Genomic DNA, 23,411 nt, shown 5'->3' on the forward strand with positions numbered 1-23,411 from the left:
GGTACCTGGTCCCAGGTGATCAGGGCAGGAAAGGTGGCCTAGGCTGTCAAATCTGGTAAAGGAAATGGTTGAGAGTATGGGCTTTAGATTGGTTTGCTTGTGAAAGCCACATGCACAGTCCAGGGGTTTGCTCACGTTAGGAATTGTCCAGCCCTGGGAATGCAGTTCCTCCAGCGTCAGCAAGGCCCCAATATGTCAAAGCATCCAAGATACAGAATGAAAAGACATGACTAATAAGAGCAAGGCCCCAGCTGCTCAGCGAGGGGCTAGCGCTCTCTCAGCCTCTCTTAGCTGACACCTCCCAGACCAGCTTTCCCACTGCCCCAGCCTGATGCAGGCAGGGGCTGGCCACACAGGAGCTAAAGGACACCCCAGCTGGAGCCATCAGCATTTCCTCCAAAGATCTGGTGAGTGTAGGTAAGGTGTTAGGCCGTCCCATCCTTGCTGGGTTTTGCTGTGAGAGAGAAGCCTCAGCCAAACGCCCCTCACATTGAATGTGTTTGCACAGCTATCCCCTGGCAGAGTCTCACAGTTGATTCGTGAGGTGATGTTATCATCCCCATATTACAGATGAGGAAACTGAGGCTCAGAGAGATGAAGGGACTGGCCAAGGTGCACAGCTAACCAAACACAGAGCCACCCTTGGGGTGCTGGGGGTGAGGGCAAGGCAAAGGAGTTACAGACAAGAGGCTTGGAGGCTCGCATCCTTCTTGGGAAGACTGATCATGAGCATATGAAAAGGTAAAGAAGATGAAGCTAAATGCAGAGCAGAAGGAATGAATGAAAGATGGAAAATGGGAAGGCTCCAATGGCAGAAGTGGTCATGTGGGCTGCAGTCAGGGAGCCTGAGAGAGGCCACCCGGGGGCTGCAGAGGGGAGGACACTGGGACCCAGGGAAAGGGCTAGGACACTGCCTGGTGCGAGTGTATGGAAATAAGAAGACAAAGGGAGCAGGAGGGTGGGAGATACTGTTGCAAAGAGGATGGCTGAGCAGGGGAGGTTATAGCTCAGTGGTAGAGTGCATGCTTAGCATGCATGAGGTTCCAGGTGCCCTGGATCAAGCTGACTAATGCAGAGAAAGAGGCTAACACGGTGATGCTTCCTGACTACCTGAACTTCACCCAGGCAGACCTCACCTTCAAGGTGGACTTTGAAATCACTACCAAGGAGGACCCTCGCAGCTTGTACCAGCATAGTGTTGCCATCCTTTGCACCCAGTGAAACTCACTGTTCCCTGCTCCCTCTTTTTGTAACAGTACAATTCAATATTTAACATGTATTCATTATTAAAGTGTTGGGAGGTATGGACTTGTCAAAGCAAAGTCTTCGGTGTAAGGTTGGAGGAAGCGGGACGGAGTGTGACGTTTGGAGCGGTGGGAACAGGGGGGATACAGTGCGTGTTTTTGCTGGTCGATAGCATAGCTTGTTTTACTAATAAAACACTAAGCATGATCTGGAAAAAAAATAAATTAATTTAAAAAATAAAAACAAACTTAATTGCATCCCCACTCAAAAATTAAAAAATTAAAAATTAAAATTAAAAAATAAAAAACAAAGAAGGCAGCTAAGGTGGGTTTGGACACCCAACCAAGAATAAGAACTGTCATCTGGGGTATTAGGGAGCCACTGGGGATACGTGAACAGGTTTTAAGCTTATTGGACTGAGGTTTTAATCCCCTGCTCTATCACTTACTAGCTGTTTTACCTTCAGCAAGTTGCTTGGCCTCTCTGGTCCTCAGGAGCCTCATTTACAAGTAAGGATTAACACCTGGAAATCGTATTCCCAGAATTATTATCACAATCAAAGGAAACAACCATGTAAGGTATCCAGCATCATGTCTGGCACATAGTAGGTCCTCAAAATAGTAAATGTTCAGTGCTCATCAGAAAAGAGACAAGCTCTCTGAGCTTCAGATGCCTCACCTCTAAAACGAGGGAGATAACAGTGGCTGTCAGCTTCTCAAAACAAACATCGGGCAAGTTTATTAGACTTAGCGTAATAAGGCAGTGACCACCTTGGCAATCTCCATAGTGTCTTGGATGGAAAAGCTGAGGGATGATAGTGACAGAGTCCTGAGCTGAGTGATCATAAAGCAGCTCTGGAAAGACTCGTGGGGACGATGCAGACTTTATGATATAATACTTTTTGATTGGTGAGCAGTGAGGCGAGGGTCTTGAAGTGAATATCAATGAATAAGCATTTAGCCTGGAAAAGAAAATAGGTCTGCAGCCTACTGCCCACAGCAAGTGTCTCCTGGAGCAAGGAGCTCAATTATCTTGCCTAGTCACAGCTCTATTTTGTTTTAGCACAAAAACCAGAAAGCATGCTTTGTCTCAGTATTGTTTCATCCAGGAACCGTAAAGTATGTTGGTTTCAATAAAGCAAAACTGACATCATAGGATTGTTGGGGAAATTACGGAAAATCGTGTAGAAAATGTGCTAAGCAGAGCCTCTGCTCAATGAACAGTTATTCATTTGGATGAGGTGGGAAATAACCAGAGCAGAATGTGATAAAGCCATTTTAATAAGGTGAGCAATCGTCCCCGTTTGAGACTGAGAGGGTTTCCAGGACATGGAGCTTTCAGTTTTAAAACCCAGACAACTTTCCCTCCGCCCTCCCCTGGCAATCACCATTCTACTTTTGTCTCTATGAGCTTCACTATTCGTGGTTCCTCGTGTAAGTGGAATTATCTAGTTCTGTCTTTTTGAGACTTAGCTTAATGTCCTCAAGTTTCATCCATATGCCACTTGCATGTGTCAGAACTTCATTCTTTTTTGAGGATGAGTAATATTCCAATGGATGGATGGATATACCACATGTTGTTTATCCCTTCATCCCTCAGTGAACACTTGGATTGCTTCCACCTCTTGGCTATTATGAATAATGGTGCCATCAACATGGGCACCCCCTTTTTTTTTTAAAGCATCTGAAGTGTTGAGCAAAGGTTACAAGTTGCAGAGCAGGACGAGGGGCCCTGAGTGAGTAGGGAGTAAGGCTTCCGGAGTGCCAAAGGCACTGTCCTTCAGGGAGCCTTTGCTAGGATCCTGCTTTGGGGTCCCGGCCAAGGATGCTGAGATAGCATTGGAAGCAGCCCAGCTCCTCTTGGAAAGAAGCCGGCAGAGGACCACACTGACAGGGAGACTGAGATCCTGTATCAACCAGAGGCACCCCTGGTGTGACGGGCAAAGCTCTGCCTCTTTCATTTCTCTCTTCTGTTCAAAGAAAAAGCTGAACCTGAATGAAGAAATGCCCAGAATTTGGGTTGAAAACCAAGCAACAAGGTTTAAAGTCAGACCCCTCCACACCCCCCACACCCCCCCGCCCTTACTGAGCTTTGACTTTAAATGCTTGGCTGGCCGGGCCCATGCAATTCCCACCACTGCCCTGCGAGGGGTGTATTTCTACGTCCACATTGCAAACCTGGAAATTAAGGTTGGCAGGGGCTAAGGGACTCACAAAAGCTCACGCAGCTATGCAGCTGTGGAGCTGGGATTCCAGTGTGGGTGTGTCCAGAGAGACCAGAGGCCTTTCTTCTCAGCCTCCTGTGAGCCATCAACTGCTGGGTGATCAGATCTCCAAGATTAATGAGTCAACAGGATTTCAAAGCGCCATCTGAAGGTAAACAAGTCAGTATCACCTCCCGCTTAGGGTTTGGGAGTGACTTTTCCCCTCTGGGGAGACAAAGGTGGAAATCTACACCTGATCGAGCCCAGGGCAGGGGCTCAGGTTTCTCCTGGGCAGGCTTTGCTTCAAGTCCCCTAGAGATCCTGGCCAGGTACGGGTGCTGTTTCCAGGAGGGTCTCCCTGTCACCAGGGAAACTAAAGCAGGCCTGCAGAAACTGCAAATGGAAAGAAAGCCCTGGGGGCTACTTGGTTTAAGCCAGATCTGAACTGTTTCCCTCAACCCTGCTCCCCAGGCATGAGGCCCCCTGTAGGGCCCTGACTACACTGATCTTATCTCCTGGGGAATGTTCCCACGGGGCGGGTGGGAAAGGTCAGCGGTGTGTCCCGAGGGCCTTGAGGGGCTCAGCCCCTTCTGCTGTAGAGGGGCGATGGCAGAGGCCCCAAAGCTTACACGTGTCCATGGGTCCCTGTGTCCTTCTAAGACACACTACAGAGCTCTGAGTAGGGGATGCCACCATGGTGCCTGGCCTGCAAGACAGCTCAAAGTCAAGTGCATTGGCAGGTTAGATCAAGCTCCCATTTGACAAGGTTTAAAAAAACTGGCCCAGCCTCAGCATGAGTGCAGGGTCAGAAACGCCACTACCCTAAATTAGTAAGTCTGAAATGCCGCATCTTCAAGACTCATGTACCATCTTCACCATTTTTGCCACAGCTGTGCTCCACCCGTGCTGTTATTTAATTTTTAAATTAAGTCAATTATTTTGTTATCCTTTAATAATTCTCAAAAGTACCAACAGAGTGGTAAGTGGAAACCCAATATCCATGGATTATACACAGAGTCGCCATAAACATAAATAGAAGGAATTCTCTTCGGCGACGAGAACGGACAGTCTGCAATTACACACGGCAACATGGAAGATCTCACAAACCGGATGCTGAGCAAAAGAAGCTGGGCTCCGGGGGATTCCATTCGTGTGACAGATGTGAAAAACACGCAAATCCAACCCACGCAGTCCGAAGTCAGGAGAGTGGCCACTCTTTGGAGGCGGATAGTGACTAGAAAGGGACAGTAGAGGGGGCTTCTGGGAGCCCAGGATGTTGTTTTCTGAATTTAGAAAGATCGAATTCTGGTTTTTGATCTGACTGCTGGTTTCACAGATGGTTCAGTGTGTGATAATTCACCCAGGTTAACATCCAGCTTAACACTTCTTATGGAACTAAACTTCAACATTATTTTTAAAAAGTTAAAAATAAGTAGGAACATAGTGAACCCAAGATGATGTTTATTGAATTCTGGGGAGAAGCCACGGGGCTCTGGGCCTGAGGCTGGCTCCCACTGTTAACAAGAGGGTATGACGTGCCCCAGAGCGGTCAAAGGCCTGCTCCTCCCCATTAGAAGGTTTGGGGGAGAATCGGTAAGGAAATGGCTTTCTCCTTGTGTGACTTCGGGGTTTTGTCCAAGCACTTGGGAAAACACTGAAGGAGACGACTTATTCTCAGCTCCAGGTAAATGATTAAAATGAGATATGCATGGAAGGCTGGGGGGACACTGAGAGTGTGTGGTGTAGGGGCAGGTGGACAGGTAGGTGGGAGGACAGAGGATGCAGGACCCGCAGATGTCACAGCTGAAGGTCTCAGCGCTGGGGTTGAGCCAAGTAGGGACTGGGGATGTCCAAGCCCCAACCACTGGCCAAAGGAAGAGGCACTCCAAGTGCACGGGACTCCCAGGGCCTGCGCCGCGGTCGGCTGGTGTGTGTGGCCCTGGCTGTTAACCCACCCAGATCTCAGGTCTGGCCTAGGAGGTAAGCCAATGCCTTTAGCTTCCGAGGACAAGGTGAGCTGGTGGAAAGGCTCCAGTTCCTTAGTTCGGGACCACCTAGGCATCCCTCATTCTCCCTGGACTTTCAGGAGGCCATTGGAAACTACAGGGCACATCTGTCCACTCACGACTTCAGCAGAAAGCCCTGTCTGCAAGGATGGGCTCAGGGCCCCAGTCCCACCCATGCGAGCCCAGACACGGTCCCACCCACGCAGAGTCCCTCCAACTTTCTCCCCTCCCCAGGGTGAGCCAGAGCTCCCCAGGCATCTCCGGGCACCTGGGCCTGCCTCCACGGGCTGCTTTAGTATTAAGCGTTAATGATTAAATCCCCGGTTCTCCATTAACCCCGCCGCCGGTCTTTGTCTCTGGGCCGCCTAGGAGCCTCCTCCTTTGAAATGCCACATAAAAATGATAGATGCCTGTTTCCTCCCTCCCGGATCGGCAGGTCCTGTTTCCCTTTAAAGTCTGAGGCCGCACGGGGCGGGCCCTGCTTAAACACAGGAGCGCGAGGCTGGCGGGCGGGCGGTGGAGATAAGCGCGGGGCTGGGGGACCAGACGCGGACCGTGAGGGGGGCGAGCGCGGGCAGCAGGGCGACCCGCCCACCCTCGCCGCGCCCTGAGAACAGAGGAGGACCTGGAGACCCAGGGGGACCTCCTTGCCAAGGATCGCGTTGATGGCGATCATAGCATTGATCCCAAGAAGAACGGTTGATCTGCCCAAGGGGCGAAGCGTTAAAACGAGAACTGAATTGGAAAGGATGTGGCCATGGCTGGTAAATTCCGAATTCTGCAGCCTAGGCGACTCAGACCGGGGTTCTGAGGCCAGAAGCATCCGCCTCACATGGGAACTTGTTAGAAATGCAGAATCCCTGGCGTACTGGATCAGAATTGGCACTTTGATTAGATTCCTGGGTGACTCATGTGCACATTAAAGTTTGAGAAGTCTGGAGTCTAGTAATAATAGTAATAATCTTGGCTAACGTGCATTGAGTGCTTATCATGAGCCAGCATTGTTCTAAGCACCTTATGTGACTGACTGTCCTGTTTAACACTTACAACGTGCCAGATGCACCATTTTGCAGATGAGAAGGTTGAGGTCCAGGGAGATATGGGAGATATGACCAGAGGTCACATGTGTAGAGATTAGAAGTCCAGGTTGGATCAGCCTCACATACAAGCACCCACCCAGGAGCCCCTTCTAGGTTAGCTTTTGTGTGTGTACCACATCAGGCTGGGGACTGTCCTTTGGAATAACCGGGGGCCAACTCCTGGCGGCTCGATGAGCGCCCAGCTGAGATGGATTAGTAGCAAGCCCGCCTGACGTGCTCAGAGTGTCACCCACCTCCATCTGCTGGAGATAATGTGACACGTCTCATCTCCCCACTCCAGCTTTCAGAAAGAAATACCGGAGCTGGATGTAAGCAACCCCCACTGCACACGTACCCGCAGGTCCTCTGTGGCGCCGTGAAAGGGTTAAGTTAGGGCTCAGCCACTACATAAATCTGTGTTTATCTGCTGCAAAGTAAGCTATTTAGGTTTCTGATTTACAGTCCTCGGTTTTCATAAAAGTCAGTCATTCCCAGTAAAAGAATGTGGGTTAGATTTATAGGATCTGCGTTAGTCTTTAAAGCCCAAAGCTGGTCTATGACTCACCCTCCATAATGTTTTTGCTCTAGTCCGGAGATATTCATGTGTAAAGAGAAAGATTCAGATCTCTGCCCTGAAAAATAAGACTTTTGGGGGGGAACCAATTATAATGGCGTCAATTGTACTATGCTTGTAAACTTGCCGTCGGCGGGCCCCCCCGGAGCCTGTTTTCCAGGGTTTTTATTCCTCAATAAAATGCACTCTGGTTTGCAGCTTGGCATATAAGACCTCCACTGGTATGAGCGAATGTTTTTTCCTACCAAATTATTAGAAATAAACAGCCCACCAGTGGGAAGGCAGAAAAATTATAAGCAATGAAAATAAATCTTGGAATGTTTGCGTTTGGTGACTTTAATAAAATCGGTCACTTAGCCCAACAGCCCAACTGGCTAAACGGAGCCAGCCTGGCATTTTTATTTTAATTTGAGTTTGTGTTCTGCCAGTGTGAAATGGGGTCAAGGCAAAACACCATGGAAAAAGGCTTTGATGTCTCCTTGAAAAATATTTTGCCCTGTGACTTTATGGTATTTCGTGTCCTTCTCCCCCCTCTTCCCCCCCCCCCCCCAGCCCCCAGCTTGATGAGCTGCATGTCTAAGCCATGACCATCACACGTAATAAAATATAGCCATCATCAACAATCCCCCTTCCAACTCTCTCCCCTCCCCCAGTGAAGTCAGAATTCAGGGCAGAATGTCTTAACAATGCAGAGTAAAAGTGCTGATCAAGATAACCGAATATGATTAAAGGGGATAGGGGAAAGCAGCCTTTTAAACTTTCTCCAAAGCAAAGCCAAGGTGAGGGGCCCAAGTGCAGGAGGAGGGGAGGGAAGGAAGGTCTTTTGGACTGGGCTGGCGGCCAGTTCAAATAGAACTGGGTTAGGAGGGGAAGGTTTGCCAGCTGGTGGAGGAGCGGAGAAGGATGTATTGAAAAGGATGGCAGAGAGCAATGAGCCCAGAATAAAAGCAAGTTTTCCTTTATCCAATGTGTGAGACAGAAAGAAGTGATCATGTTTAGGAGAGTTTTAACTCAGTCTCACCGTGGGCTGAGATTGTGTACGGAAAAGTGAAGGAGTCAGAATTACGTGCTCGTGGTCGTAGTCAGAAAAAGTTTACAGCAGACCTACAACGTGCCAGCTGAGGCCCCAGGACACACAGGGAATCTGCCCTTGCCTTTTTCCCCGACGAGCACTGGAGCAGATGAGTTGACAGAGGGTTCCAGTACAAGGAAGCAGCGTACACAGAACAGTCCAAACCTACCATGTATGTGTTTCAGTGTAGCTGGACCAAAAGTCCTGTTGGGCCTCTTCCTTAATCCATCATCACCTTCACTTCAGCACAGGGCACGATGGTAAAAAGGTCCTTTGGAGCTCTCAAAAAGGAACAAAATATGGTCCCTGCCCCTGGAGTTCAGTAGCACAAAGAAAAAGTATACAGACCACTCTAGTGTACCACGTACAAAGAGACAAGGGCAGTTTAAAAAAAAAAACCAAGGAAGGCTTCAGGGAGGAGGTGGTGTTTCTATGGCTCTTGAAGACATGGTAGTCATTTGACATATAGAGGTAAGGAGCAAGGACAATCCAGGAAGAAAGAAGAACAAGAAGAATGTTTAGCAGTAGGAGGGTATTGGTCTGTTTGGAAGGAGGCCGGAGCTTTTTGTGGGTGCTTCATGGAACATCTGAGGAGTCTAAAGGCCAGGAGAGGGAATCCAGGCCAGATATGGACAACCTTGAACCCTTACTGAGGAATCTAGACTCGATCCTTCGAGTACTGGGAGCCTTTCCTGACCCACGAATTCTGAGGTCTGTGTCCTTATTTGTGGCCCCAGAGCACACCCCACTTCCCTCCCTATTATGGTACTTTTCACCCTGTAGTTCAATTTCATGTTTGTCTCCTCTGTTGTATCATGAACCCCAAGAGTCTTGTTCACTGTTATAATCCCAGCCCCTAACACATGTAATAAATATTCAAGAAATACTGGATGCAGAATGAATGTTACGGAGTTTTCACGGTAATGATAAATTGAAGGCTTGTAGCAGGGACCGCTAGCTTGGGACTGGGCTTCAGAGAATTTGGATTTTGGGTCCAGGGTAGACTGGAGCCCAGAGAACCCGCAAGAATCCGTGGGCATTAGCAAGCAGCTGGGGTTGTGGTCTGCTGGGAGTGGGAAATGGAAGGGATGGGGGAACCAAGATGCCGAGAATTTGGAGACAATGCTGATGAGAGAAGTACAGTGAATGAATGAATGAACGAACGAATGAATGAGTTCATTTAGATATACTGCATTCGCAGTGCACACGACTCCAAACAGAGAATTTGTAGCTGTCAGGTAGAAATTTAGCACAGAAACATCTGCACAGTGAGTTCCACAAGAGACAACGCCGAGAGAAAGCCAAGATTGCAGCCTGGGAAGTTGCCTAATTTTAGGAGTTAGAACATCAGACACTAAATCTGAAATTCCCTTTTCTACGACCTCCATCTTCTCTACCTCTTTTAGCTGAAATCACTTTGGGCTCACAGTGCATCTGCCAGTTTTCCCTCTGACCTTGTTTTGATCTTAAAGCCCCATAAATCGGAGACCTCTCTAGGCATGTGAAGTGTACTGCCCTCCAGCACATTGGGAAATAGCCTGGCTGGCAGCAACCTTGAACTTTGTGTCATATTGTGATAAACAGTCCTGGACAATGAACAACCCTCCCCTCCCAAGGCTCCTTGCCTTGGCTCTTTTGCAGTCCGTGGACACAAATTATCTGCTGGGAAAGTGTCTAAAAGCAGGTGTTTTCGGCTCACATATTGGAGCTGGCTGGGAGGTTAGCTGGGTAATGGAACGAAGGGTTGGCCTCACAGCCTGGGAGCAAGGAAACAGAAATGCAACTGACTAAGGTCAGAAACGACAGTGAGGGAGGACAACGGGGGCCAGGATGGAGTGATGGGCAGGAGGTGGACGTTAGAAACTGGGGGAGATGGGCCTAAACTTGAGCATTCATGAAAGGAGAGAGTTTTCCTGTAGATTCTGAGTATGAGGATCAGAAAGGAGGGGCGACTGAGGAGGCAGTGTCTGGGGAACCAAGTTAGGCTGCAGCCTCGTATCCCTGAGGGGTGGAGAGAGAGGGAGGGGAGCTGGCCGGGCTCAGGAGTTCCACCTGACTTAGGAGACAAGACAGGTTTCTGATAAGCTGGACTCTGGGCCAGTGGCTGCCTTCTAATTCTGACCAGGCCACATCTATAGCAAAACAGTCATTCCTCTGGGCAGACGGTCAGGGCTAGTTTGAGAGCACTTGGTCACTCACCCCTAACCCTGCAGAACAGACTGTCCTCAGCTCCCCAGGGGAGCTGTCAGAAGTGTCTGGGGGGTGTCATCAGGTATGTCCCCAATATTGCTCAAGAAATTTCTGGAGTCTGTGCCTCAAACCACCTGCTCTGTTCTCCATGCCATGCCCGGTCAGCAGAGGCTGCTGGGATGAACTGACCCTGCTTTGCAGAGGCTTTATTTGCATTTCCAGAAGCAGACATGTTTTTACAGGAAGGATCCTCCCACAAGTAAATAGCAGTTTCTCCCATAACGTGTGGGATCAGCTGAGATTTGGGTCCAGTCGTAGGAGTGATGGCGCCTTGGTGGAATTGCCAGAGGCTGGGGCCTTAGTCCTGGCAGGAGGCATAGGGCACATTGAAAGGAATTTAAAAAGGGATTTTTGTACATATACCATAAAACTTACTTAAACCAATTTAAAATGTGTGATTCATTGGCATTTAGTTCATCCACCGTGTTCTGCAACTGTCACCACTATCCAGCTCCAGGATATTTTCATCACCCCAAAAGGAAACCATGTATCCATTAGGGTTAGTCCCTCCCCATTCTCACCTCTGCTGAGCCCCTGACAACCGCTAATCTGCTTTCTGTCTCTGTGAATTTGCCTGTTCTGGACATTTTTCTGTAAGTGAAATCTTACAATATATGGCCATTTCTGTCTGGCTTCTTTCACTTAGTTTTTCAAAGTTCATCTATGCTGTAACACGTATCAGGACTTTAGTCTTTTTTATTGCCAAATAATATTCCACTGTGTGCATGTATCACATGTTGTTTATCCATTTATCCATTGAGGTACATTTGGTTCTTTCCACCTTTTGGCTATTGTGAATAATGCTGCTTACAAACATTCATGTACAAGTTTTTATTTGAACACTTGTTTTCTTTTTGGCATATACCTAGGAGCAGAATTGCTGGATCATATGGTAATCCTATGTTTAACTCCCTGAGGAACCGCCCAACTGTTTCACACAATGGCTGCACCATCTTACATTCCCACCAGCAGTGTGTGAGGGTGCCACTTTCTCTGCATCATCACCGGTACTTGTCATTTTTTCCTTTTAATTATTGCCATCCTAGTGTGTGTGATGTGGTAGCTCCTTGTGTTTTGATTTTCATCTCCCTGTTGACCAAGGAGGTTGAGCATGTTTTCATGTGCTTGCCCATTTGTGTATCTTCTTTGGAGAAATGCCTATTCAAGTTCTTTGCCCATTTTTGAATTATTTATTAATTGGTTTGTTTGTCTTTACTATTGAGTTGCAAGTGTTCTTTACATATTAGACTCCTTTCAGACTCATGATTTACAAACATTTTCTCCCACTCTGTGGGTTGTCTTTTCACCCTATTACTAGTTTTCTTTGCTGGACAAAAGTGTTTAATTCTTTTCAATTGATGTATATTTTATTTGCAATGTTGTGTTAGTTTCTGGTATTAGAATAGTGATTCAGGGTCACATATATATTATTTTTCATTATAGTTTATTACAAGATATTGAATATAGTTCCCATGCTATACAGTAAATCCTTATTTTCTACCTATTTTATATATGATAGTGTGTATCTATTAATCCCATACTCCCAATTTATCCCTCCTCACCTTCCCCTTTGGTAACCATAAGTTTGTTTTCTATGTCTGTGAGTCTGTTTCTGTTTTGTAAATAAGTTCATGTGTGTCTTTTTTTTTTTTTTTTTTTTGGATTCCACATGTAAGTGACGTCATGACAGTGGTCTTTCTCTGTCTGACTTAATTCACTTAGTATGATCATCTCTAGGTCCATCTGTGTTGCTGGAAATGGTATGATTTCATTCCACAAGTGTTTAATTTTTGATGAAATCCAATTTTCTAGCTTTTCTTCTGTTGATTGGGCTTTGTCTTTCTCAGAATCCATTGATAAACCCAAGGTCATGAAGACGCCTCCTTGTGTTATGTCCTAAGAGTTTTATGATGTTATCAGTGATACATATGTCAAGCCCAGAAATTTTTCAAGAGGTGTGTGCAGAGTTCAGGGAATCACAGGGAATGGAGCAGAACCTTGGGACAGGCAGGCAGACAGGGGCTCTGTTAGCATCCCGAAGCCTGAGGGCAGGAAGAGACAGTGGGACAGGTAGAGCTGGGACTGACACCAAGCAGAAAGGACTGACCATCCAGTGCCGTGCCCTTTGGTGGAGGAAGGCCCCATCCACACCCCCCAGGGGAGGGAACCAGGGACTCTTCTCTGTTCTGATCTTTGCTGGTCCTTCCCATTGGTTGAATCCTACCAGAGGCGAGAGGGCAACAGAGCCAGTAGGTGCAGTTCACATGCAGGTCAGACTCTGGGGGCAATGAGCAGAGTGGAGGAGGCGAGGGGAGTGGATCTGGAGAATAATAGCCCCCAAAGAAAGCAAGTCCTGATCCTCAGAACCTATGAATATGTTACCTCACGTGGCAAAAGGAACATAGCAGATGTGGTTAAGGATTTTAGGATGTGGAGATGATCCTGGATTATCTAGGCTGGCATAATATAATTACAAGAGTCCTTATAAGAGGGAGGTAGGAGGGTCAGAGAGAGAGGGAGGGGGATTTGAAGATGCTACTGCTTTGAAGTTGGAGGAAGAGACCATGAGCCAAACAATGCAGGTGGCCCCTGGAAGCTGGTAGAAGCAAGGAAAGAGATTCTCCCCCAGTGCCTCCAGAAGGAACACAGCCCAGGAAATGCCATCGTTTTAATCCAATGAGACCCATTTTGGCCTTATAACCTTAAGAACTGTAAGATAATACATTTTTATTCATTAAGCCATAAAGTTTGTAGTCATTCATTATGGCACTAAGAGGAAGCTAACAGGGGAGGAGCAGGTGGAAGAGTCCCCACCTCCCTCTGCCTGGGGAGCCCTGGGGGTCCTGGTCTGAGAAGAACTTCAGGCGACCACATTTGCTTTCTCTGGGAAGACCACCTTTCAGGAGCCCCAGGGCCTGGTTCCTCCAGAGGGGCACGCACCACAACTGCCCTTGGTAATTGTATTGCACAGGATTCACTAAGAGAAGTAGGGCCATGCTCTACTTCACTAAGAAGTAGAGAACCAGGATTTTATTATAGGAATCTGGCCGTACACAATCTGGAAGCGGGTGGGAAATTCTATGCAAGGCTGTAGCCTCTGGTGTTGAGTCTGAAGTTGACTGGGTCAGCAGAGCAGCAGCAAGGAAAGAAGGCTGATGGGAAGCAGAGGAGAGCAAGGATCAGCTGGACTCCAAGGGGGAACTAGAACCCAGACCTGTCTCCTGTGCAACCTTGATGGCGTGGGTGACCTGCCAGAGACACTGTGCCCTGTGCCACAGAAGTCTCAGGCACCCGGCCCGGCACTGGAGAAGTTGAAGAAGGAGGTCCAGCAGGACCAACAGAGCTGCCCTTGCCGACAGAGTGAGTTAGCAGAGCAGTGGCCACTGATGTGCACGATCACAGTGCCCAATACTGACCTGCAGAGCATGAATGGCCACTGCACCCTTTGCATCTTCCAAAGTCCCCACAGATGACTCCTGTGCTCAGTCTTAAGCAATCTTAACCCAGAACTACAGAGGAAAGGGAATTCTAGGAATCATGGTTCCAGCCTAGCTAGGTTACTGTGTCTCACATCAATGGTGTGGAACCTTTGCTGAATGCTTACTGTGTATCAGGGGCTTCAGCTTCATCACCTCATTTAACCACTTTCCAGTCACCTCCATTTTACAGGCAAGGAAACTGGAGCAGAGGATTAATACCTTCCCAGACCATGCACTTCTCCAAAGAAGATACACAGGTGGCCAGTAAGTGCATGAGACGATGCTCAACATCATTAGCCATTAGAGAAATGTACATCAAACCCACAATGAGAGGCCTCTTCACAAACACTAGGATGGTTGTAATAAGAATGAAAGATGGGCAAAACAAGGCAAGAATATGGGGAAGTTGCCTTCATGCAGTATGAGTGGGAATGTAAAATGGTGCTGCCATTTTGGAAAATAATGACAGTTCCTCAAAATGGTATGCATGGAGTTACCACATGACCTAGAAATCCCACTTCCAGGTAGATATCCAAGAGAAATGTAGGCATGCATCCATGTAAAAACTTGGGCACAAAGGTTCTTAGCAACCTTATTCATAACAGCCAAAAACTCTGGACACAACCCAAATGCCCATCAACAGATGAATGGATAAAAAAAAAATGGTGTATCCATACAGTGGAATATTATTCAGCCATAAAAAAGAGTGAAGTACTCACAGACTACAATATGGATGAAACTTGAAAACATTATGCTAAGTGAAAGAACCCAGACACAAACAGCCACCTGCTGTATGATTCCATTGATATGGCATTCCAGAATAGGCAAATCCATAGACAGAAAGCAGATTAGAGGTTACTTAGGGCTGAAGGGTTAAGAATAAAGGGAGGATGACTGCTAATGGATACAGGGTTTCTCCTTTGGGGTAATAACAATGTTATGAAATTGATTATAGTGTGTACAACTCTGTGAATATACTAGAAACCATTGAATTGCACATACAAAGTATATGGGTGAATTGCATGGTATGTCTATTATATTTCAATAAAGTCATTTAAAAAATCATGCCACTGATAAGGAGCAAAGCACAGAAAACAGCCAGGGTTTTTCTGACTCCAGAGCCATGCTCCCTCCTCAGTCATAGTGGATCCCCACCTTCACCAGGTGGAAGGATCACCTGGCGAGCTTGTTAAACATACAGATTCCCTGGTCCCTTCCCAGAGCCCCATGCAGTAGAGATGTCGAGGTTCGGGGAGACCTTGTGGTTAACAAGAGGCAGGTGAGTCACATGCAGGGGTTCTGAGAAACCACCGTCCCCTGCTCCACACAGTAGGACTTCCTCATCTCAGAGCCAAACACGGCCCCCATCAGTCAATGAGATTAGAGACAGTGGAGATTTCAGAGGCCAATTTTTCCAGAGGGTGATTTCTTTTCAGAGGATGGGTAGAGAGGAAGGGAGGAAGGAGAAAGAGAGAGACACAGGAGCTCTTGAAATGGGAGAGCTATTGGAAGGCAATGCGGTAGAGGCCTGAGTCAGGGGCCTGTCCAAGGGAGGGGGACCAGAGAAAAAAGGAATGTCGGAGGCGTGTGGAAATTACTGCAAAGAGGAGAGAGGGAGCAAATGCTCACGCACCAGCCGAGCTTGCCGCCTGCCCAGGGCTTCCAGGATTCTTGCTTCATGTTCAAGTGTAATCCTTGAGAGAAAGAGGGTTTCAGTGAACTTGAGGTAAACGTCAGTTCTCTGGGGCTTCTTTTTCAAGAACTAATCTGAACACGTTTGGCAAGCACCCAGCGGTGGAGGTTACATTTCAATCTTTTTGTGCTTCTATGTCTTTGTTCCCTTTACCTTCTCCTTGAAGTGGAAATGATTGATGCTTAAGTAACTTGGGCTATTGAGTAATGTTTATTCAGACTGCAGGGGAGCAAGATAGGGCTTAAAAATGAGGTGGACATTTTTCCTTTGAATGGTACAAGTTGAGCCTTTGAAAGTCAAGTGTATTCCCAATTGCGCAGTAGAATAAAGAGAGAGGGGCCGGCGGGCAAAAGGTCTCTCGCGGATGATCAATGTACAGTAGTTAAGTGGAACTCAAATAGTCTCAGGAAGCCACCTGAGCTGAAGCCCCGGGTGATAAATATTGACTCGTTTGGGGGGATATCTTGGGTCTTGTGGTGAGCCCTTTCGACCCGAGAACTGGAGGGCTTTGTAAATAAGCTTCTAAAGCTCTGAAAAAAAGGGACAAGTCATGTTCTCATATTCCAAACTCTCTCTAGATAATGGCAGCGCCCCCTCCGAGGTAAGGGAGACTGGCAAGGAAAGGGAACCTCCCCCCCACACACACACCAGCGATGGGGCAATGGCCCCCAGAGAGCCTGCTCTCTCCTGTGTGTGGGCTTGGCCTGTAGAGTGGCCACGAGGACTCAGACCAGAGATGAGGCTTGGCACACAATGGTTTGATCTTAAAATCTGAAAGTCCCCAAGCAGAAGCAGGGAAGAGTAATTTGTCTTCATTTTGCTAAGATACTCTAACGATTGACTCGGTCATCTTTGACCCTGTGGACTGAAGATGGGGTGAGGGACCTATATTCTCCCGGGAAGCAAAGGAAAGTGGTCATTTTCTGGGCTCTGGGTGATAGATCCATTAACAAGTGTTTGTGGAGCCCTGTGAGTAAACAGCCCTCTCCTTCTGGGGTGGGGTGGGGTGGGGTGTGGTTGGAGGAAGAGCTGAGGGCCTCTATACATGCTCTCCCACCTACCCACCAATGCCTTGATCCCTGGGTTTGGAGGGGGAGAAAATCGCACTCTATACTGAGAGGACCAATAACCTAATTGCCACCATTGCCATCACACCATGACCAGCTGATGCTCAGGCTCAAAGTGAGAGAGAAGCTGAAATGGAGGAAATTGTCCAGAGCATCCAAAGGGGACTTCCAGGTTGGTTTTCTTAGACGGGGCTGAGTGGGTGGGAAGGACTCAAGACTCATGAGTAGGCCTGGACTTGTGACTATTAGAGAGTAAGGAATCTGTACTCTGGAACACTCCCATCTTTGACTCACTCATATTTTAAGCATTTACATTTTTTATACCCCACTCTGCTCCTCTTAAATTCTTGAATAACATCATCTCCGAAAAATCTCAGTCTTCCCCTTTGATCTCAACAAGATAACGTCCCCCTTGCTTGGGCACTTGGCATCAGCAGAAAAGAGGAGAGATTTAGGAGATAACACTGGGAGGGCTGAGGACAGGGACGGGTGTGGCAGTGCCCTCCCATCTGAGCCATCAACCACCGGTGACTCATTCCTTTGCATCCCTCTGGTGGCTCTTTTTAAAAAAATATATACTAAGATGGAATTCCTACACCCTATAACCCCTTTTAAGTATACAATCTGTAGTATGTTTCCAAAGTTGTGCAATTATCACCACTAACTTCAAAAGATTTTCATCATCCCCCACAAAAAACCATTAGCTATCACCCCCTCCCAACCCCTCCATTCTTCCCAGCCTCCCAGTAGATTAGCTAACCACTAATCTACTTTCTGTCTCTATGGACTTGCCTAATACGGGCATTTAATATAAACAGAAGCAGACAGTACGTGGCTGTTTGTGACTTTCTTCCTTCATTTAGCACAGTGTTTTCAGGTCATCCAAGGGCGAACTTGAACCAGTATTTTGCTGTATGGACTTGCCTCATTTTGTTTGTCCAGTCATCACTTGTTGGACACTTGGTTGCTTCCACTCTAGGACTGTTGTGAATAACGCTGCAGTGAACATGAACACCAAAACATTCCTTTGAGGGTTTTTATCAAGGGATTTTATTACCCACTACCTATGGGAGCACCCAGATTCGGGGCACAAGAGCTGCAAAGAACTACACCTCAAAGTGCTCAATTTGATCAAGAAAATAAGAGAAAGGGGCAGACACTTAGATTGACTGAGCATCTATCATGAGCAAGAAGACATACTCCAACGCTGTGTGATACGTTCTCCTTTCACACATAAGAAGACCTTTACAAGTAAGAAGAGAGAGAAAAACAATTTGCCCAAGAACACATAGCTATTGGACTCAAAATCTGGAGTGACCTCTCTGGTACCACACTGCCACGTGCAAGGACAATGTATAAAGAGTTCAAGTGTCAAATGATGGGCTGGCTCTTCAGAATCGCTCATCGTGACGTTGGGGAGAAGCTTTATCTATTGGTGTAGAAATTTAAGGCTGAAAGATGTTTTGTAACTTTTTCAAGATCACACAGCTTGTAGGTGGCAGAACCATGGTCTCCATTTGGGAGGAAGGAAAGCTGGATGTGCCCTGAGACATCAGTAAAGACATGTATAATTGTCAGAGTTTGTTAAGTTATGCTGCGGTAACAAAAATCCCCCAATTTTACTGGTTTCCAGCAACAAGAGCTTCAATCTCACTCATGGTGAGAGCTGCAAGGGGGCCACACTGTTCTACTCCTTGTCCCTTCTCATCCTGGGACACGTTCTGAGAGGGAGCAGCCCATAGTGGGGATACTGCGTTCTCTTGGCAAAGGGAAAAGATCAAGGGGCAGAGCTAAGCCATGTGACCGCCCTTAAAGCTGCTCAAACATCCATTCATACTCCATTGGCCAAAGCCAGCCACAGAGCCAAGCCTGGAAGTGGGACAGGGAAGTATCCCCTGGGGTCACATGTCAATGAATGGGGATGTTTGGTTCTTTCAGGGGAGGCAGTAGATGGGAACATTAATACCATCAACCGTAGCTTCTAGAAGGCAAAGGGGTACTTACAGTCTGTAAGCCTGAGACTCTGGCGAACATGCCTTTACTTGACAGGTTTCTATTAAACGTCCCCTAAACGCCATACGCTCTACCAGGCACTGGTGAGCGAAAGCAAATATGTTTTCTGTCCTCATGGAGTTCACAGTTGGGAGAGAAAGACCGAGATTAAATACACAAGTACATAAATGACGGTGGCACTCGGACAAATGCCTCAGGGGGGCAGTATGCTGTGTCACGTGTGTATACAGACCCAGTCAAGGGGATCCAAGAAGCCAAGAAGCATGTGCACCAACCCAGAGGGAGAACCCGACTCCCTGGGCCCCGCTGGGATGTGTGTCTGACCTGGTTGTAGCAGTGGGTTTCACTGTGACACAGTTTCATATCAGTTGCCAGGTGTCCATGAAACCGTCTGACATAAAGGTGTGGGAAAAACCAGCCCCGTGGGAGGACATGAGGGACCCCCTGGGACTTTATGGAAAGAAGAAAGAGGTCCATGGCTGGAGGATCAGATGGGCGATCATCCCAGGAGGGGGCTGCTGGATGCCGTGGTGACGAGGCAGGGAGCTGTATTCCATCCTGACTGCCTAGGAGCCGTCTGTCTCTGGGTGTCAGTTTTCTCATCTCTGGGTGTAATAATGCACCTCTGACTCACGTGGCTGTTGTCAGGGTGTGGGAGATAGAATGTTGGCATGACACCCTTACTCTGGCAAAGATGTTAACATCCTAGCCCTCAGAGTTTCCTGGAGGGCCCAGTGTAATCACAAGGTTTCTTAGATGAGGGAGAGGTGAGGGAAGGCACCAGAAGGAGCTGGGAGACAAGCAGACATCAGAGTGAGCTGAGGGAGGGACCACGAGCCAAGAAGTGTGGGCAACCCTAGAAGCTGGAAAAGGAAAGGAATGGATTCTCCCTGGAGCCTCCACAAGGAGCACAGCCCAGAGAACTGCGCGGGAGGCCCGACCTGCGGATCTGCGAGGTTCGTGTTGTTTCAGGCACGTGGGCTACCTGCGCACTGACTTGTGGCAGCGTCAGTGGAAAACCTGTACCCAGGTTCAAATGAGATCGTGGACGTTCAGGTTCTTCGAAAAGTGCTGCCCACGAGGAAGTCGGAAGTGTTCGTGTTGCTCACGGGCAAGGAGGGGTGGGGGTGGCGGCTGGGTCGATACGCACCCCTGCAGGGGACTCTGGCAGACTCACCCTCCCTATCGATTGTGGGCCCTGTCTAGACGGATAAAACTCCCCAAGAGCTGAACGCTAAAATCATTCCTCCTGCTCCCACTGAGGCAGGTACCACTGACCCCCCCAGCAGAAACTGGGACCCCCATTCCCTTTCCACCAGCACTAGAATTTTCGGTGGCTTTCAACCCGTGTCACATTAAAATCAACTGGAGATCCTTAAAAAGATTTCTGTGAGTGGGCCCCACCTTCAGAAAATCAGATTGGCTTTGTCTGCCGTGTGGCGCAGGCCTCAGCATTGTTGAAACACTCCCACAAATGTGTCCGGGGTGCTGCCAGGGCTGGGAGTGGCTGGCCAAGGGGAACCACCAGGCCAGTCCACGGGGAGAGCTGTCCCCCCTCACTTACAGGGACACTGGTGTCCAATTTCTCCCAGCCCCTGCAGCCTGGCTGGCGTCAGCTTTGCCCGCTAAGCCAGCTCCTCCCAGACAGGCAGGCTCAACCATAAATTTTAATTCAAAACTTTTCCTTTTTATTATTTTCAAATGCTCAAGGCCCTAATCGAGATGAGAAGCTTTTCTCACGCCGAGACCTGCAGAAAAGCCGAGAGAGCTTTTCCACAAGTTCCCCTTCAGCAAGGTGTGTCAGTGTCAGATTTCAGCAGCCCCTCCCCGCCCCCCGTACACACACACACACACACACACACACACACACACACATACACGTTAAACTGGTTATTCTTTGCATCTCTGGATACTGTTCTATCCAAGTGCGAGGCCAGTGACTTCGCTCTGCTAAACTCTTTGTGTGGTGGTTCCTTCTCTGAGGCCAAATGGAAAGAAAACCCAGATAATCGTGGATAATGTGAGTGCTGACAGGTACGGGCGCGTGACTCCACCTGTGCAGCCTGCCTCGTCGCTGAGACACACGTAACGTGTCCAAGCATGAATTCCCGCTGCTCCACGTAGGCATGAGCTCACCCGCATTCCCGGCTTGTTTTGTTTCTTGACTGTGCGCCTGACGCCATGTGCCTGAGAGTGACTGAGCCCCTTCTGGCTGGCCTCCTGCCTGGAGTATTGAAAAACCCGAAGCTGAAGACTTGCTTGGCCCCTGGAGAGAATCCCTGCCCTTGCTCCTGCCCTGCCCTCCATGGCCTGAGCCTGGGAGTGGAAGGGTCCATCCCTGAGGCCAATAGCCCCAGACAGCGGCCACTCTTGGTCTGGGAACACTCAGGAAGTCACATGGCTCTGATGAGCTGGAGAAATCAGATGCAGGGGGTCTAGGGCAGGGCCCGAGGTTCTGCATGTCGCACAAGCTCCCGTGGGAGGCCGATGTCTCTGGTACCTGGACCACACCTCCAGCAGCAAGGCCAGGTGCTTTCTGATTGGCTCTGCATCTAGGTCCAAACCCAGCTGGAGCTTTCATGGAAACATTACTTGCTTGTAGGCAGAAAAGCTCCAAAGGGAGCCATGGGGGGCAGTGGAAGGATAGCACAGAGTGTGACCCATTTACGGCGGTGGCGGACAAGTAGTGATGTTACTGAGAAGCAGTCAGAGGAAGAGGATGCACTTTTCTTGTCCCTTCAGCCTGTACCCTGCAGCACAGAAACCAAAACAATGTTCTCTTGTTGGATTCCTTCTGTAGCTCCCTTAGACCAGGCGATACTCTCCCAATTGCTGGAGCAGCCTACGGGGTCCCCACCTCGGGTCACAAGCCACCTCTCCAGCCTGCGCCCCCTGCCCCGCATCCCCGTCCCCGACCCCTAGTCCCCATTCTCTCAGGCCAGGACCCAGGGACACCGCATCGTGGTCGGAGACCCAGCCCGGCAGTCACTTCCTCTGTGTGGTCTCCCCACTTTCAGCTAGAAGGATCTCGGTGTTCCCCAGGCCTTGAAACACCTTGTAAGCCCCTGCTCTGGAAAGGTTCCTTCTTGTGCTGTAATTGTCTCCCCTGCCGGGCCTCTGAGCACCTTAAAAATAGCACCTGCTAGGCATGTGGTCGGCAGGCAGTCAATGCCTGTTTAAAATATAAATAGGGCGAGCCAGCTAGTCACTCTGGCTTCCCCCTGTGCACAGAAGCAATCTTTCCCTAACAATATAACAAAAATGCAGCCTGGTTCAGAGCGGTAGAGGCACAAAGGGCATTCCTGGCGCAGGAGCACGAGCAAGGCAGAGATAAGAGGAGATGGATGGAGAGTTATCTCTGGCTCGCTCGGACTCTCCCCCTTAATCTTCTTCCCTAAAGAAAAAGCCCCAGGTCTGCAGCGCAGGCCTCCCTGGGAAGGCAGGTGTATGGAAACCTCACAATGGGAGCCCTGGGGATCCTTGACAAAGTTCTTCCCTAGAGGTGAGGGCCAGGCTCTGGTCCAGGGCATCCCTCTAAGGCCACGGGGCCGTGGTCTGTGAGGCCTCAGCCCTTTTGTGATAAAATAGGCTTCTGCTTTTTCCTGTCTCTTGTTTCTTTGGCAGGGGGATGGGGGTTGTGTAGTGAGGGCTGGGTTGGGGGTAGGTCTTCGTTCAGAGCTTGTGGGCCCCTAGGGAACTTGCTTTTGGTGAAGCCATCCCCTGTTCTATCAAACAAATTAAAACACATCCCTGGCTAATACGGGCACACATTTTTATATATTTTTATATACAGCAGAGTGATGGTTGACTTTTCGATGTCATATGTTTTGTAAACGTTAAATTCAACACATATTCATTTTAGTTTTGTCTTTTCATTCCCTCCTGTTGAGAGAGGGGGTGTGGCTTAAACCCTTCTGCAGGGTCTGGGCCCTCAGCAACCCCAGTGCCTCTAAAGCCAGGCCTGCCTGGCTGGGGAGTGGAGGGGTGTGGGGTTGGGTGCAGGGGGCGTCTCGTTTCTCTTCTCCCATTATCTTCTTGGACAGGCATCAGTGTCCAGCTAATGGCTTCTCTTTTTTGCCTCCAAGCTGGATTCTTCCTCCTACGCAGGAGCGAGGGGAGTAAGCTCCCTTTAGCGAAGAGCAATTTACCTCGAGCCAGGAACTCAGTCACAGCCCAACCCTTAAGCCACCTGAAAGTCATGAGGACCAAGAAATTAACTCACAGGGTTTGTTCTTCTCTTTAAGAGGGACCCTCCAGTGTGATTGTACAGTTGCTCCTTTTTGATGTTGCAAGACCCAAAGCCCTCTCTAGGGGCCCTGGCTCCGGTTGGGAAAGCAGCTCTGCCGCCCAGGGGCCGTCGCAGCTCTTATCTCTGCCATCCCTCCCCAGCTCTTTATGTACATAGGAGTCCCATTCACCCCAGCTGCCTTCAATGCCCGCCCTGCCAGACACCCCCGGAAACACACCTGCAGCCTGACCTGGGCTGGGCCAGGCAGGTGCGTGCTCCTGCAGCCGCCACTCCACATTCCGCTGTGCGCCTTGCCTCCGGGGGTGCCCAGACGAGCACCCCTCCCCAGCTCCGGATGCACACACAGAGGCCCTTCCCTCTCCTCAGCTGGGCCTAATTGCAGTGAAGCCTGGATGTGAGCATCAGGAAGGACCAGGGAGAGCAGGTTAACAAGCCAGGACGCTCCTGCTCTGAATTCTCCACCAGTCAGGACTCCTGCCCC

The 23,411-nt window shown here is 48.9% G+C and overlaps 1 long non-coding RNA gene across 3 annotated transcripts in view; it reads left to right on the forward strand.

Moving 5' to 3' along the window:
- LOC123612780 (uncharacterized) overlaps positions 1-23,411 on the forward strand; it is a 430,881-nt gene that overhangs the window by 397,447 nt on the left and 10,023 nt on the right. For 2 of the 3 annotated variants that reach the window (XR_012510109.1, XR_012510108.1), the window contains one exon: positions 11,299-11,436. The exons of the other annotated variant lie outside the window; for it this stretch is intronic. This is a non-coding gene — a long non-coding RNA (uncharacterized LOC123612780). The remainder of the gene's footprint in view (positions 1-11,298; positions 11,437-23,411) is intronic. 3 annotated transcript variants of the gene reach the window in all.

The sequence above is a fragment of the Camelus bactrianus genome, chromosome 11 (genome assembly GCF_048773025.1).
Source record: "Camelus bactrianus isolate YW-2024 breed Bactrian camel chromosome 11, ASM4877302v1, whole genome shotgun sequence".
Taxonomy (NCBI): domain Eukaryota; kingdom Metazoa; phylum Chordata; class Mammalia; order Artiodactyla; family Camelidae; genus Camelus; species Camelus bactrianus.